Source organism: Lissotriton vulgaris, chromosome 2_1 (genome assembly GCF_964263255.1).
Source record: "Lissotriton vulgaris chromosome 2_1, aLisVul1.2, whole genome shotgun sequence".
Classification (NCBI taxonomy): Eukaryota; Metazoa; Chordata; class Amphibia; order Caudata; family Salamandridae; genus Lissotriton; species Lissotriton vulgaris.
The window spans coordinates 1,579,363,869-1,579,379,236 of record NC_141687.1 but is presented as its reverse complement, the minus strand read 5'-3'; positions in this window follow the sequence as shown (position 1 = coordinate 1,579,379,236).

Here is a 15,368-nt window from a genome sequence, read left to right as displayed (position 1 = left end):
AAATGAAATCTTGAGCTCATCTCCACTTGACCATCCTGGGCAGAGTAAACTTGAAAAAAATGATAATTTTACCAAAAGTAACTTTTCTCTTTAATACCATCCCATTACATTTTGAGGGATATGAATTCATTCGTATGGGCCTACAAGGCAACCAGGATCTCCTGGACAAAACTGAGACGGAGAACGGAAAAGGGTGGTCTTGCACTCCCGGATGTTCAGTATTATGCGTGGGCATTCCAGTTAACCTATTCAAAAATGCTGTTAAAACATCCAGATGATTCGGATAGGGGGAAAATGTTTAAAGCAATACTTGACCAGTCAGAGCTTCCCCAAGAAGGTTTTCTTTTTAAATACGGAGATAAAAATCTCTTCAAAAAGGTTTGGCTGAAAGTTTTATGTGGAGCAGCCCAATCATGGGCCAGCATGAAAATTCTAATGGGCCTGAAGTATTTACTCAAGATTAGCCCCGTGGTGGGACAGCCCAGGGTCTCCTAGTTGCCTTAAAGATGTGCTTGCTATACCATTAAAAACAGCAAGTTTAATAACATATGGAGACTTAACTGAGGATGGTTCTCTACTTCCCTGGGCAACATTCGATGAGAAAATGGAAGGGGGCATGTCAAGATTTAAATACACACAGTTAAGAGGTTGGTCCCAAATCACAAAAAGTCGATAGGATTGGGTAACGATCTTGAACAGCCCCTGGTTAAAAAGCCAGCAGGCAAGAAAATGGTAGCTGCTTTTTATTGGGCAATTGAGGGTGCAATAGACGGAGAATTCATATTAGCCGGTGATTTATAGGAAGAGTCGATTATGGAGGGGGATTGTATCAAGTTATGGCAGGTCTCATATAACACTTTGTTTTCAGTTGTTGAAGCCAGCCTGGCTGAGAAGAAATCATTATTTCACAACACACAGGGCTTACCTGACCCCTGCTAGACTCTCGAAGATGTCTAACAATCCACCAGCAAGATGTAAAAAATGTAATATGGAAAGGGCCCCAGACACACACATGTTTTGGACATCTTGGACTTCTGGCAAAAGGTATCCTCCACCCTCACATCTATTTTAGGACAGCCAGTGCATATCATACCAAGCCTAATAATCTTTGGTATTCAAACGGAAATCCCTGGACCTATCAGGAGTTTCCTCTTCTTTGCTATTCTGCTGGCCAGGCGAGAAATATGCAAAAGATGGGTAGAGGTTTCCCCTCCTACACATTCAGAATGGCTTTCATCAGTCTATAAAATATCTATAATGGACTTGGCCAAACTGAAAAATAGCAAGAACAAAGCAACTTGGGACTATCTGTTAAAATGGTCTCCACCTCAGACAATATAGCAACAAAACAGGTCCATGCAATTTGTAAAGATCATCTTCTCTTTTTGTCCTATGATTAGGCCTCAAGGAAAGCTCTCAGACCAATGTGGATGGATCCCCTTGGTATCACTGTGTCATCAAGTATTAGTGATCTAAGAAGGATTCTATTGACAACTCTGGTCCCGGGTTGGTCGAAATTGGTAGAGAGCATGACCACTCTCTCATAAACAACGAGAGGTCAGCAACAGGTAAGACGCAGGTGTACCACTGATAGGCTGGCCATATGGCAGTTCCCTAACTGTAAAACCTACCTCTCCAAAGAGAGTAACAGTGGAGACCTGCAGACTACTAGTTTGCGGGGGTCAGAGGCGAATGAGAATAAAAAAAAAAATTGTACACGTTTACATACAGACTGCATGACAATGTACATTGTGATTGTTTGTGAGGAGTTGATGCAGGACAGTGGACATTTCGACAACGTCACAGATGTGTGTTTGTACTTGTGGCAGAGGGGTGGCAGAGTGGGCTAAAGAACGGTGATGGATTAAACCCAGATCAGTTGACTGGGGGTGAGTGCTTGTATTGTCAACGCTCCGTCCATCATTTCCTTTGCTTTTTCTTTATTCACCATAAATTGGCAGGGTATGCTCAGACATGAGTCCCTTGCTCACTTTGCCACTGGATTCAAGCAAGCTGGGCTGAAGAAGGCTGAAATGCCAGAAACCGGTCCTTGGTAGCTTGTTTTTGGTCCAGGGAAGGCATAGCTTGGCAGTTCAGGCTGGAATGTTCCCATGAGGCACAGGGTCACACTGATTTGCATATGGCCATGTCTGAACTGGGGTGGTAGAGTGGGCTAAAGAACGGTGATGGATTAAACCCAGATCTGTTGACTGGGTGTGAGTGTTTGATTGGTTCAGATGCTCCGTCCATCACCACCCCCTTTTGTACCGCTTTGTTCGCCATAAGTTGGCAGGGTATGCTCAGATGTGAGTCCCTTGCTCATTTTGCCACTGGATTCAAGCAAGCCGGGCTGAAGACGGATGAAATGCCAGAAACCGGTCCTCAGAAGCTTGTTTCCGGTCCAGGGAAGGCATGGCTTGGCAGTTCGGGCTGGACTGTTCCCATGAGGCACAGGGTCAGACTGATTTGCATAAGGCCATGTCTCAACTGGGGTGGCAGAGTGGGCTAAAGAACGTGATGGATTAACCCCAGATCAGTTGACTGGGGTGAGTGCTTGTATTATCAACGCTCCGTCCATCATTTCCTTTGTTTTTTCTTTGTTCGCCATAAGTTGTCAGGGTATGATCAGACGTGAGTCTCTTGCTCACTTTACCACTGGATTCAAGCAAGCCGAGATGAAGAAGTCTGAAATGCCAGAAACCGGTCCTCGGTAGCTTGTTTCCGGACCAGGGAAGGCATGGCTTGGCAGTTCGGGCTGGACTGTTCCCATGAGGCACAGGGTCAGACTGATTGGCATATGGCCATGTCTGAACTGGGGTGGCAGAGTGGGCTAAAGAACGGTGATGGATTAAACCCAGATCAGTTGACTAGGGATGAGTGCTTGTATTGTCAACGCTCCGTCTATTATTTCCTTTGGTTTTTCTTTGTACTTGTACATCATCATCTCACATTTCCCTGTAATGCCAATTGTGATTGGCCAGTTTCTACACCCAAGCGGCATCAGTTGTGTTGTCTGTTCTGTTGTGAACATGTTAGGCACAAGAGGCATTCTCTGTTTTAAACTACCAACTTAACTCACCATCTCAAACCCTTAATGTTGATTAGAAAATCAAAGTCAGCCCACACTACTGCATTGGTGTACCTGGTAACACAATTGTTAACCATATATGGAATCTGGAAAGCATCATACATTGTCTTCTCTGCAAGGTAGTGAAGCAACAGCAGCTCAATGGAAAAGCACATGTTGACTAGTCTAATAGCAGGTTTTATTGGAGGATCAACAGGTTACAATGTGAGCACTCACTGCTCTCAAGTGCTCATCTGAACCTCCTCACTGCATCACTACAAAGAGCGTTGCACATTCTCATTATTATGAAGGTATGTTCTGTGTTGTCTAGCGAATCACAGACAATCCAGTCTCAGAGGTAATAAAAGTTCTGTTGTGCATGTACCAAACTTATAGCTTGACAATAGACAGGGAGGAAGGTGCGCTGAATGTATTATTTGGCCTTAACCACGCAGGCTGGACCACCGGTACGTCTTGACAACGCATGTTTTAACCATGCTTACTTTTACAACAAAGTTATCTGAGCCATTGAGCAAAGCATGCCTGAACCACCCGATTTGGTAAGTAGATATATGATTTGTTAAAAATAGTATTTGTTAAATTATTTATGTATATATATATATATATATATATATATATATATATATATATATATATATATATATATATATATATATATTCAACACACCTCCTCGAATAAGGAAATGAGTACGCACTCACAAAGTTCTTTGTTTCCCAAAGTTTTATTCCAGTAATTTCCAGCATACAAGCAAATAATTCCGAAGCGTTTCGCTACAAACGTGTAGTTGGTCACGGTTAATGCTATGAAAAATTTGAGCCCCTCCTATTTCTACGGGCGTCCCGCCAAACATTCGATTATCATTGCATCACTTCCTGTTACCAATACCGGAAGTACCTTGGGAAATGTAGTTTTTTACAGGCCTCGAATTCCTGACTAGTTCCTTCCCACATAATTAGTAGGTCGTCGATATATCTGACCCATTTTGCTACTTTATTCACATAGATATCATTATCCGGGTGCCATGCGACCTGTTGTTAAATAAAATTGTTTAAAATCTAAAACGGACAAAGCAATTGGACTTTACCAAGCCCGGAAACGTCGGTAATGCGTTATTAAAAGTAAATGGACGTCCCCGGGATTTTTAAGGTGGATCACCGATGAGATATATAAAATACTACAAAAAAAGATAGAAAAACATTGACCAAATGATGCCAGATTGTCAACAGATATTGATAGGCCAAATGGTATGTAAAAAACTACATTTCCTAAGTTACTTACGGTATTGGTAACAGGAAGTGATTCAATGATAATAAAATGATTGGCGGGACCTCCGTAGAAATAGGAGGGGCTCACATTTTTCATAGCATTAACCGTGAGCAAGCTACACGTTTGTAGCGAAACACGTCGGAATGATTTGCTTGTATGCTGGAAATTACTGCGAATAAAACTTTGGGAAACGAAGAACTTTGTGAGTGCGTACTCATTTCCTTATTCGAGGAGGTGTGTTGAATAAATTAAAGCGTGGCTCTGCTGATAAGTACGGCACCGGAGACGGCAGCGCCAGGGGTCTGCAATTGAGAGCCAAATCGGGGGATATATATATATATACATATATATATATACACACCTCCAAAGTGCTCCGTGAAAGTGGCCAATGTGACAGGCACGGAACTTCTCTTCTTCAATCCAACCGCACCTTTCTCTGCACCAGAAAAAGCCATTGATGCCATGATTCTTGGTAACCCAAAGCACGGTATTTGAAAAAAGTATTCAAACTGCCTGCAAACATTAACTTCCCCAGCGTGTTTCAGCCCTGGTATCCAGCCTTGCTCATGGGAAATAACAAACATTGCTTCGAGAAATGACTGTGTTCATATACAACTCCTTCAATGGCATGATTTACATTGCCTGAGTGTCATTTCATTGCCACTTGCGCAGTGAATTCAAATCAGCACTTTACTTTTTCTTGAGCGTAAAATTCCATGCACGCACTGCTTTCATATTATTGATTCCATGCCAATTCAGTGCGCAAAAATAAAAATCATATTCACCAGGTCACCAGCAGTCATTACCAAATATTAAACTCTGCGTCTTTTGTCCATTAGAATCTGTGAGCTTGAAAGGCATTTCTGCTCACCTCCCTTACTCGTATTTCACTGGTATTTTAATTTGGAAATCCTGTCTTTGTCCAGGAAAGCAAACAAGAGAGTCCGGTCTCTTTTATTCATAAAGCACCTTCAAATTGCTCTGTGAATAAGGCAATGTAACTCTGGCGGGTGGTTTTAATGTGGCAGGTAAGGAACCTTCTGTCTTCATTCCATACACATCTTTCTCCGCACTGGAAAAAGCCATTGATCCCATGATTCTTGGTAAACCAAAGCACTTTATTTGAACAAAGTATTCAAACTGCCTGCAAACATTATCTGTCCCAAAAAGTTTGAGCTCTGGTATCAAGCCTTGCTCATGGGAAATAATAAACATTGCTTCCAGAAATGACCATGTTCATATACAACTCCTTTAATTGCATGATTTACAATGCCTGAGTGTCATTTTAATTGGCACTAGCGCAGTGAATACAAATTCATATTCACCAGGTCACAGGCAGTCATTACCAAATATTAAACTCTGCGTCTTTTGTCCATTAGAATCTGTGGGCTTGAATGGCATTACAGCTCACCTCCCTTGCTCGTATTTCACTGGTAGTGTAATTGGGAAATCACAAATTCGTCCAGGAAAGCAAACTAGCTTGTCGGACCTCTTTTATTCATAAACCATCTCCAAAATGTGCAGTGAAAGAGGCCTCTTACTCTGGCAGGGCTGCTTTAATGTGGCAACGTGTTGCAGGCAGTCAAGATGAATACATCAATGCTGTCTGTCCCAGACATCCATGACCACCTGGCTTTGTATGTGAGGATACCAGACAGCTCGAGGAGCTAGAACTATGCCTTTGAGTTTCTTGAGGCCACCAATAGCGTGATACACTGTGAAGCTATTGCAGAATTTTGTAACGCTTTGTATCACACATTGATAATTCATGAGAGCACAGATATTTCTGGTACAAAAATGCTCATCCTGTACTTCAAGTTCCATCCTGTCACATCAACAGAGCACAAAACCCTGTTTGGGGGCATAGTGAAGCTGACAAGTTGTAATGCTGAGGCTAGCTATCACTGCTGCTGTTAAAGATTTCTATGCTGTCAATAAACTGGAGAATGATCTTGTTGCTAAATATTGTTACAAAAAGCTATCTGACTCAAACTACCATCTTTCCCTTGAAGTACTTAATGACATCCTGAGTGAATTTGCAATAAAGTATGCAAGAAAAAAGATTGGCCAAATTAAGGAACAGTATTTTGGGGACACTGTATTTTGGAGCAGAACTGTAAGAGATCTGGTGTTGTTGTACAAAGAAAGGCAAAAGTTTGACAGTGCACCAATTTTGTCTTTTGTTTCCCTTCTTCGTGAGCACATGCAAAAAAAGTTCCCTGAAGATGAACTGAAAGAATGGGCAAGTTTTGAATTCCAGGAAATAGCAACACAATCACATTTTGATTTTGGGACTGACAATGTACAAAAACTTGTTGAAAAGTATAAAAATGTCTCGGTCCTAGGTGATTGTGAAACACCAGAAGATGATGTTCGACAATGCAGAGACTATAAATATGTGGTGGCAGAACAAGTAAAGGGTGGGTTATTTATCATATTTCAAGACATGGTGAATTTCACTGTACGTAATGCTGCTCAGTATAGTATGGTGACTCTGCTTTTTGATGTCTGCGCAACATTTTAAACATCTAGCACAGATTGTGAATGAGGATTCAGCCTCATTAACACTATCAAGAGTAAATTGAGAAATATACTAGAGCAGAAGCATTTGGATATGCTAATGAGGACAAAGGCCTACATCCTGAATGGGAAGGATGACCTCGATAAAGTGTATCAGCACTGGAAAAAAGACAAGGATTTACATGAGAAGCAACCTTGTCACCCATCCAGCGATGGCACTTGACTTGTGTGAACAGTCCCCTCCCACAGTCTATGTTTGCCTGGATGTCACACATTTCACAAACTATCTGACGGGATAGCCCTACATTACTCAGTAGCCTACACATCAAATTGTAAATATAATTCTGTAACTTATTTTGTATATGTGGTCTTGCATAGGTTCTCAATATTTCCCTACTCTATGAAAAGTGTTCCAGGTAAGAATCTTTGGTAAACTGTACCACCGTTGGAGTCTTGTGCTTTTCTGAGCTCAAACTGTACTTGCACCATTTCATGTCATGGCTTGTGTATCCAAATTTCAAACCTATCTTAAGATCCTTAATTTGGTGCTGTAGGTGTGGAAATGCACTGTCTTTTCACATTTTTCAAGCAAGGGTTTGGAGGGCTATTTGGAGCTTTAGAGGCGTGCATTCTGGTTCCTAGCATATGTAGTCATAGCTACAGACCCTACACTGCCGCACACAGAGGAAAGAAAATTAGAGGGAACATTTCTTGTGGGTTTAGGCTACTTAATAGTGATTATACAAGACTCCCTTCCTGGAAACTTTGTTACTTCTTCAAAATTTCCAAGAAATAATAATGATTTGGGTGATGTTTACCAATTGATTTGTTGAAGTAATTGTGCCATCCCACAATGTTACTGAACAGAGATTTGACATTTTGTTGTCAAATAATTTATTTAAATGTACTTGTGATTTTCTTGGGTTGTCTTTTCACTTTATTACTCTTTGTTTGCAGTTTGTTTGCTGCAGAAATTCTTTCCACATTGCCTCTAAGTTAAGACCGACAGCTTTCGTGCCAAGCTACTAGGACTGTTGCTGTTGCTTGAGCATGGTTAACACCTCACTCAATCAATAATCCAATTTCTCACAGGGCCTTTCAGAAACAGGATTTTGTTGTACATTTAGTACAACAAAAGTAGTATTAATGTTCGACAAAATGCCATTCCAAAACCTACGTGGGGGAGTTCAGCCTCTCATATTTTTTTCTGTGAAGGGATCTCCGGCCCCACTGCAGAGCCTTTGGACACTCAAGTATATCTTTTAAATTTTCAGCAGAAACGTGGTAGGGACAGAAAGAAGTGGCTGGGAAAAGATGGATACTTTCTATTAAAGCAGAGGAGTTAAAGAAGAAGTAGTGAGTAGTTAAAGGAGGATTGGAGAGGGTCTAGGGAAGGGCATACACCCACTCGCAAAAGAGTAAGCCCATTCCTATTCACTAACTGCACTTCTAAAGTTTCCACAGCCAAAAATAATTTCCAAAACAGTTGTGAATGTCCTCCAGTTCAGAGCTGGAATGCGTCCACTAGCCCACAGGGACACTCACTGGTACTGCAACACCTTCTCATAGAAAATAATGGAGGTAGCGGTTTAAAATAAAACTGCATAGGAAATATTCAATCCTCTAAATAGATGAAAATGTATTTGAATATTAAAAAAATTGAAAAATTGAAAAATATATTTTTTAAATGTTACAAAATTGTAACCTTATACATTAACATATAACTAAATTACTTGTAATAGTTAATATTAAGTAATATAAATATATATTGTATTACTTTAGGTAGATTCTGTTTCATTTATACTTCAGATAAATAATTTTTCTTTAATTTAATAAATGTAATTCATTTAATTTAAAATTAATTAACAGTGCTGTAGCATGTTTGTTCTACATAAAAAATATATATATATATGAGTGATGTCACTGACCATGTCATGAGTGATGTAATATGTGACGTCATCAGCAGTGCATTGCACGCGCAAGGTATAGTGAGTCCAACTAACTATAACGTGGAATTTCATTGGTTTTATGTCAGTAAAATTTCCAGCTAACTATAACATGTGTCAAACCTATGGTTTTTTTAGTGAATTTCATAGGTTTTTTAAATGCTACTTCCTAACTATAACGTGTGTAAAACCTATGTTTTTTTCTGTGAATTTCATTGGTTTTTAAAATGCTAATTCAGATAAATGTCGTGTATGCAACCTATACTTTTGGCAATAAAGTTCTGGCAATATTTTTTTCGAAAACAAGCCGTTTTCTTCACTGTTCAAGTTGCATAGAGACTCCTTGTAAAGCAATACAGAATTCGAAAGTCTGTACCTTGCCTTTTTTTAAACACATTAAAATTTGTCTGTAAATAAAAATAGCCTTACTAAACTTTCGTGCGCGACCCGGTGTGCGCACTCTCGGCAACAGTTGTCAATAAAATGGATATCGCATTTCCAGGCTTTCGTGCGCGACCGAGTGCGCGCACCTGCCTATATATTTCGTAAAAACCTTGCGATTTGAACTTATTGAATTTCTTCATACACCCCTCAAAGAACTTATAGTACGTCAAAGAGACTGTACCTAGACTTCTTTTTTATTCTTATGAAACTTTTCAGTAAATGGAGCCGAATGTCTTTTTAAACTTTCGTGCGTTACCGGATGTACACACCTTGGTATTTTTTTTAGAAATATAAAACGTTTCATACTTTAACAATTGTGTGCTTAAATCCAGCTCAGAAGATATACAAAATCAGGATGGTAGTTGGTTCAACCCGGACCGTTTATTAGAGGTAGATCGTCCGACTCCACCGGAGGACACCCCTAATAAAAAGGACATATATATAAAATGCGGACCAGCCGCTGTATCGTGCTAGCAAACTATAACATATAAATCGTTAGAAAAAACAAAAGGAATCGAGCAAAATCAGTAGGCCACTGATGAGATCTTTTTTTGACCTCGCTAAAATAGAAAAATTAGGAACAACCCCTCATGAGAAATATGAAACTAATGAGAGGAACCGAGCTCGACGCCATGATGGCTGCAAGATAGCTCGGCTCCGCCGCCCACCCCACCCAAAATAACGACAAATATTATAAAGATACACAACACACCAGCAAAGTAAAAGGGTAAAACTTTTTATTAAATAACTATTTACATGGCAGCCTGCTGCAACATGAAAACAACACTTTCAATTGGTTCTTAATAGTTTCAATTCTGGAATTTACACGCAGCACTCCACCCACTTCCCTCACTATCTTTTCTACTCTCAAGAGAGAACAACGTCCTACATCTTTCGGAAGACTTTGGTGAAATGGCTACCGTATCTCATTCATCTTCCGAATCTGACTAAAATGATCGACTACCTTTAATAAGAAAAAATAAATCTTTCATCTGGCAATTTTTCACTTATCCTGAAGATCAAAAGAAAGTGAATGCACCAAAAGTAACCTGCACGATATGTGACTTGGTTCTCTCAAGAAAAAATCCAGCAAAAAAATATTCCTTTTCCATACATACCATGGTGCGGCATGTCAAACAAGTGCACCCTCTGCAATTTGCAGAGGCAACGACAAGAGCCCTGGCCACGCTATTACCATTAGAGGTGGCCAGCACATCTTCTGATCGACGACCTGTATCTCCATCGAGTGCAGAGATGGACTTCAGATATTTAACTATATATGGTCTATAACCTATGGTTTTTTCAGTGATTTTCTTTGGTTTTTTAATAGCAAATATCAAAAGCTTTTTTGTGGAAAATGACTAAAATTAGGTATACATAAGCGGGGTTCATTTATGTTCACCACAGCCATTGTTAAAAGTAAAGTGAAAGTCGCGAAACAGTGGCCACGCCATCTAGTCCCTTTTAGGCCCCATCATGCACGTAAGTAACAGCCATTTTCTGTGTCATGGCCTCTCTGCCCACTGCCAATAGCCTATGATTGTTCGAAATTGGTTCTCTTTGGGTCATTCTCTGTTCACAAATAAGCATAAAGTCGCAATACTCTGTTTAGTTTTTGCAGATAGTGAAGGATAGGTAGTGCACACTTTTGTCCCCTTTGTAACCCGTCATGCCTATCTCTGCCCCGTTTGTTGGTAGTTGGCTCAACCCGGACCGTTTATTAGAGGTAGATCATCCGACTCCACCGGAGGACCCCCCTAATAAAAAGGACATATATATAAAATGCGGACTATCCGCTGTATCGTGCTAGCAAACTATAACATATAAATCGTTAGAAAAAACATGAAACTAGAGAGAGGAACTGAGCTCGACGCCATGATGGCTGCAAGACAGCTCGGCTCCGCCTCCCACCCCGCCCAAAATAACGACAAACACTATGCAAATATTATAAATATATACAACACACCAGCAAAGTAACAGGAAAACGTTTTATTAAATAACTATTTACATGGCAGCCTACTGCAACATGAAAACAACACTTCTAATTGCTTCTTAGTAGTTTCAATTCTGAAATTGAACACCCAGTACATCCAGAGGTCATGTCCAACAAGTTGTGTGGGGGGATGCCTTGCTAATGCCGCCACCCGCACCACCTTCTGTAGGAAGGACTCTGGATATGCTTGGTCCCTGAGAGGCTTCGATGTCCCTGCCTTGCACAAATGTCATAGGTTCTGGATGTTGAGTGCCATACTTCAGGGTCCGACAAGTTGTGTGGGGGGATGCCTTGCTAATGCCGCCACCCCCACCACCTTCTGTAGGAAGGACTCTGGATATACTTGGTCCCTGAGAGGCTTCGATGTCCCTGCCTTGCACAAATGTCATAAGTTCTGGATGTTGAGTGCCATACTTCAGGGTCCAAGAATCGCGGACTCGGAGGGGGCGCTTGGCTCCTGCCCCCTCCCCAAGTCTTGTTCCCCTGGTATGGCCTGTGATCGGCCCCGACATAGGCGGCCGGCTCCCGGGGTCAGGCGGAACTTCTTGCCTTTTGATGCCTCTTCCATTCTGGACCTTGTCCCACAATCCGTTTGACCTGAAGACACGTCCTGCGGTGCCCTGGTCCGACCATCACATATACCTGCGCCAGGAGACGGCGTGGGGTGCACTGGAAGGGAGAGGCGGCGCGAACGAGCCTCTCCCACCTCACCAGGTGGAGGTTTCTTAGCTACACCCCAGCGCTTCACTCGGCCAGCTGAGTTCCGCCTGCTCCTGCGGCACAGTGCCTCGCTCGGCCAGCTGAATTACGCCTGCTCTTGCTATTACACCGTCTCACCCGCCATCCGGCTGACTTGCACCCACTCTTCCGATACAGCGACAGGCGGCTGCCACGGAGCTCAGGAAATGGCGGTCGGCTCCACAGACTTGGGCCTGGCCTGCAAGGATAGCTCTGGGCAACCCTGGACCTCGGACGCTTGACTGCTAGGGCATGAGCCCCATTCCCAAAAGCGTCCCCTCAGCCTTGAAGATTCTACAAGAGTCACCGAGGCCCCCGACTCCTGCAGACTTCCGGTGGGGAGCGACTGCCATGATTGCTCGCGGAATGGCCACGACATAGCCACGGGGTGCTCTCATGCTGACGCCAGCTTCAGTCTGAAACATCCAGAAACACTGTAGACTACCAATTCGATCAGTTCCGGTGGAGCCCCAACGACGTATCGCGTTGTTGCGTAATCCGTCATATGACGCCCCGCGTTAGCGCACCCGGAAGTGCTCCGGTGCGCGATGCGCGAAGCGCAGCTTCAGGAAGCAATCCGGGGCGCGGCGCGGAGCGCGTAACGTAAGCATTTACATTTCAGTTGGTTCTCCCTCACAATATTTTCCATGTCACCCATCACCCACTGCCATCTCTGGATGTTTCCATGGTAACACCTCATTCTGCACCTGGCTGAAGGCACAGGTCAAAAGTTCATATCTCAACGTTCTACAGCAAAGTAACAACACTGTTTTCCCTCCAGAAACACCTGTCAATCCACAGCTCTGTTACATGTCTTTTTTTTTCACACCCAATAGTACTTTTCGTTTAACATAAACATTAACATGCAACGTACTGTTCAATCTCCACTTCTTACAATCAACCAATCATTTTTATTTTTTAAACCACACCCAGCCTCTTCCTTTTTCTTTATTTAGAATTTCAACTTCTAACTACCATTCCACTTCCAGAACCGATTGGAGGACGACTACAAATCCCTTGAAAATGAAGGTCTGGCTAATAGGACACAGTTATATTCACTGGAGTGAAAAATATGCAGTAAGCAGACGAATTTGCAACCTCGGCTTACCAAATGTACACATAACATGGATTGGCAAAAGAGGATTGAAATGTCACCAATTGATTCCATTGGTGAAAACTTTTATGCATCTCCCAGAACCAGACCTTATAATTGTGCACTGTGGTGGGAACGATCTAGGCACAATCACTGGGGTAGTTCTGGAAATGCTTCTAAAAGACACCTTTCGACAATTGATGACACTTTTTCCTCGATCTGCCTTGGTATATTCCAATATATGCCAAAGACAGAAATGGAATTGGTCCAATCAACATTGTGCACAATTTAAGAAAGTAAGGAGACATGTAAATAAATCTGTTTCTGCTTTCCTCAGAGATTATAGCATGGGTTCTATTTACCACAACAACTTGCGATACCACATGCAAGACGTCTATAGGAGAGACGGTGTTCATTTCACGAATGAGGGAAACAGAATCTTCCTCTGCAACATCAGGCTCTGCATCGGTACTTACTTATAAATGCAGAAAACACTCAATTAACACAATGGCTCTTTTCAGAGCCACCTTATATCTAAGCACTCAAACTTCTGATTTATGTCCATTTTCACACTCTTGTAAAAGGGTGTGCGCGACCGAGTGCGCGCACCACGCAACTTTAAAAAAAAATATATATATATATTTTCGCCCTTAAGGCCTTACTGCACACCCTGAGAAAACCTACGCAGCAAAACAATCTCTACCTTCTCCCCTTTCCATATTCCAACGCTTTGAAATCAACAATATATTTACTCGCAATGACAAAATGGCGGTCAACACTTCCTGATTTCCTTCAAATCGAGAGTTAACAGACGTCACGCAGCAAAATTCCGCTCGCGCGCGCAGCCGTTTGGGTGCGCGCACGTGTGCGCGCGTATAGATATATAATTGACTTTAACTTTAATTTCCTCAGCAACTACTGAACGGATTTACACCATTCCAAAAAAAGCGTAATCTGCGAGCCGGACTGTACAGTTTTGCCAAATTTCTTATAAATCCATTCACCCGTTCGACCTGTAGCCGAGTCTAAAGGTCCTATGGAAAATAACATGGAGAAAACACGTTTTGGGACCTCCCTTTTATCTCAGCCCCCACTTGACCAATCCCCCCCAAACTTTTAGTGAAGGAGCGCAGCGGACCGAGCCATCTTCTTTGAGAAATTCGCTAAGATTCTTCAACCAGGGCCAAAGTTATTCCAAATACAATGTTGAGGATTTCCTATGGAAACTAGGTCCTAACTATAACTACCTACTAGCCCTATGCCGCATAACAGGTCATGTGACTTGTTTATAAAACTTTTCATTGGTTCATTTTACTTTTGGTTTCCTAATGACGGAAGGCTTGGTCATATGACCTAAAAATAACACTTTTCATTGGTTTAGAACATTTTTTTTTCCCAAACAATGAAAGCCCCACCTTGTTTCTGGATGTTTCAGACTGAAGCTGGCGTCAGCATGAGAGCACCACCATCTCGTAGCTCCGTCGTGGCCATTCCACGAGCAATTATGGCAGCCGCTCCCCACCAGAAGCCTGCGGGAGTCGGGGCCCCCAAGACTTTTGTAGAATCTTCACGGCTGAGGGGACGCTTTCGAGAATGGGACTCGAAAAAGTTTTTACCTATCACGTACTTGACATTTGACAGCTTTTGATATTTGCTATTAAAAAACCATTGAAATTCACTGAAAAAAACCATAGGTTATAGACCATATATAGTTAGGAATTTGCATTTACAAAACCTTGAAAATTCACTGAAAAAACCATAGGTTATAGACCATATATAGTTAGGAATTACAAAACCATATTTTACTCACACAAAACCATTGAAATTTCATATATAGTTAGTTGCCCTAACTATATATCGCGCACCCGCAATCCACTGCTGATGATGTCACATATTACATCATTCATGACATGGTCAGTGACATCACTGATGACATCTCAAATGACATCACTGATGACATCACTGATGACATCATTCATGTGTTAATACGATGAACCTCTACAGACTCTAATATAACCTTAGATACACTCAGTGTAAACAGACACTCACAGATTGTCACTCATCCATGGAGTTACTCATGCACCTACTCAGTCATGCAAAGAATCAATCACACCTCCATTTCCTCAACTATACAGTTATACACACCATACTAATTCAAACATATTCTTACATATTTTTACTCTCTTATACAATCACTGATACAAGTTTTCAATGATCCATGCAGCCACTCACACATTCACTGGCTCTTCTGCACAGTTATTTATATATGTCTACTCTCA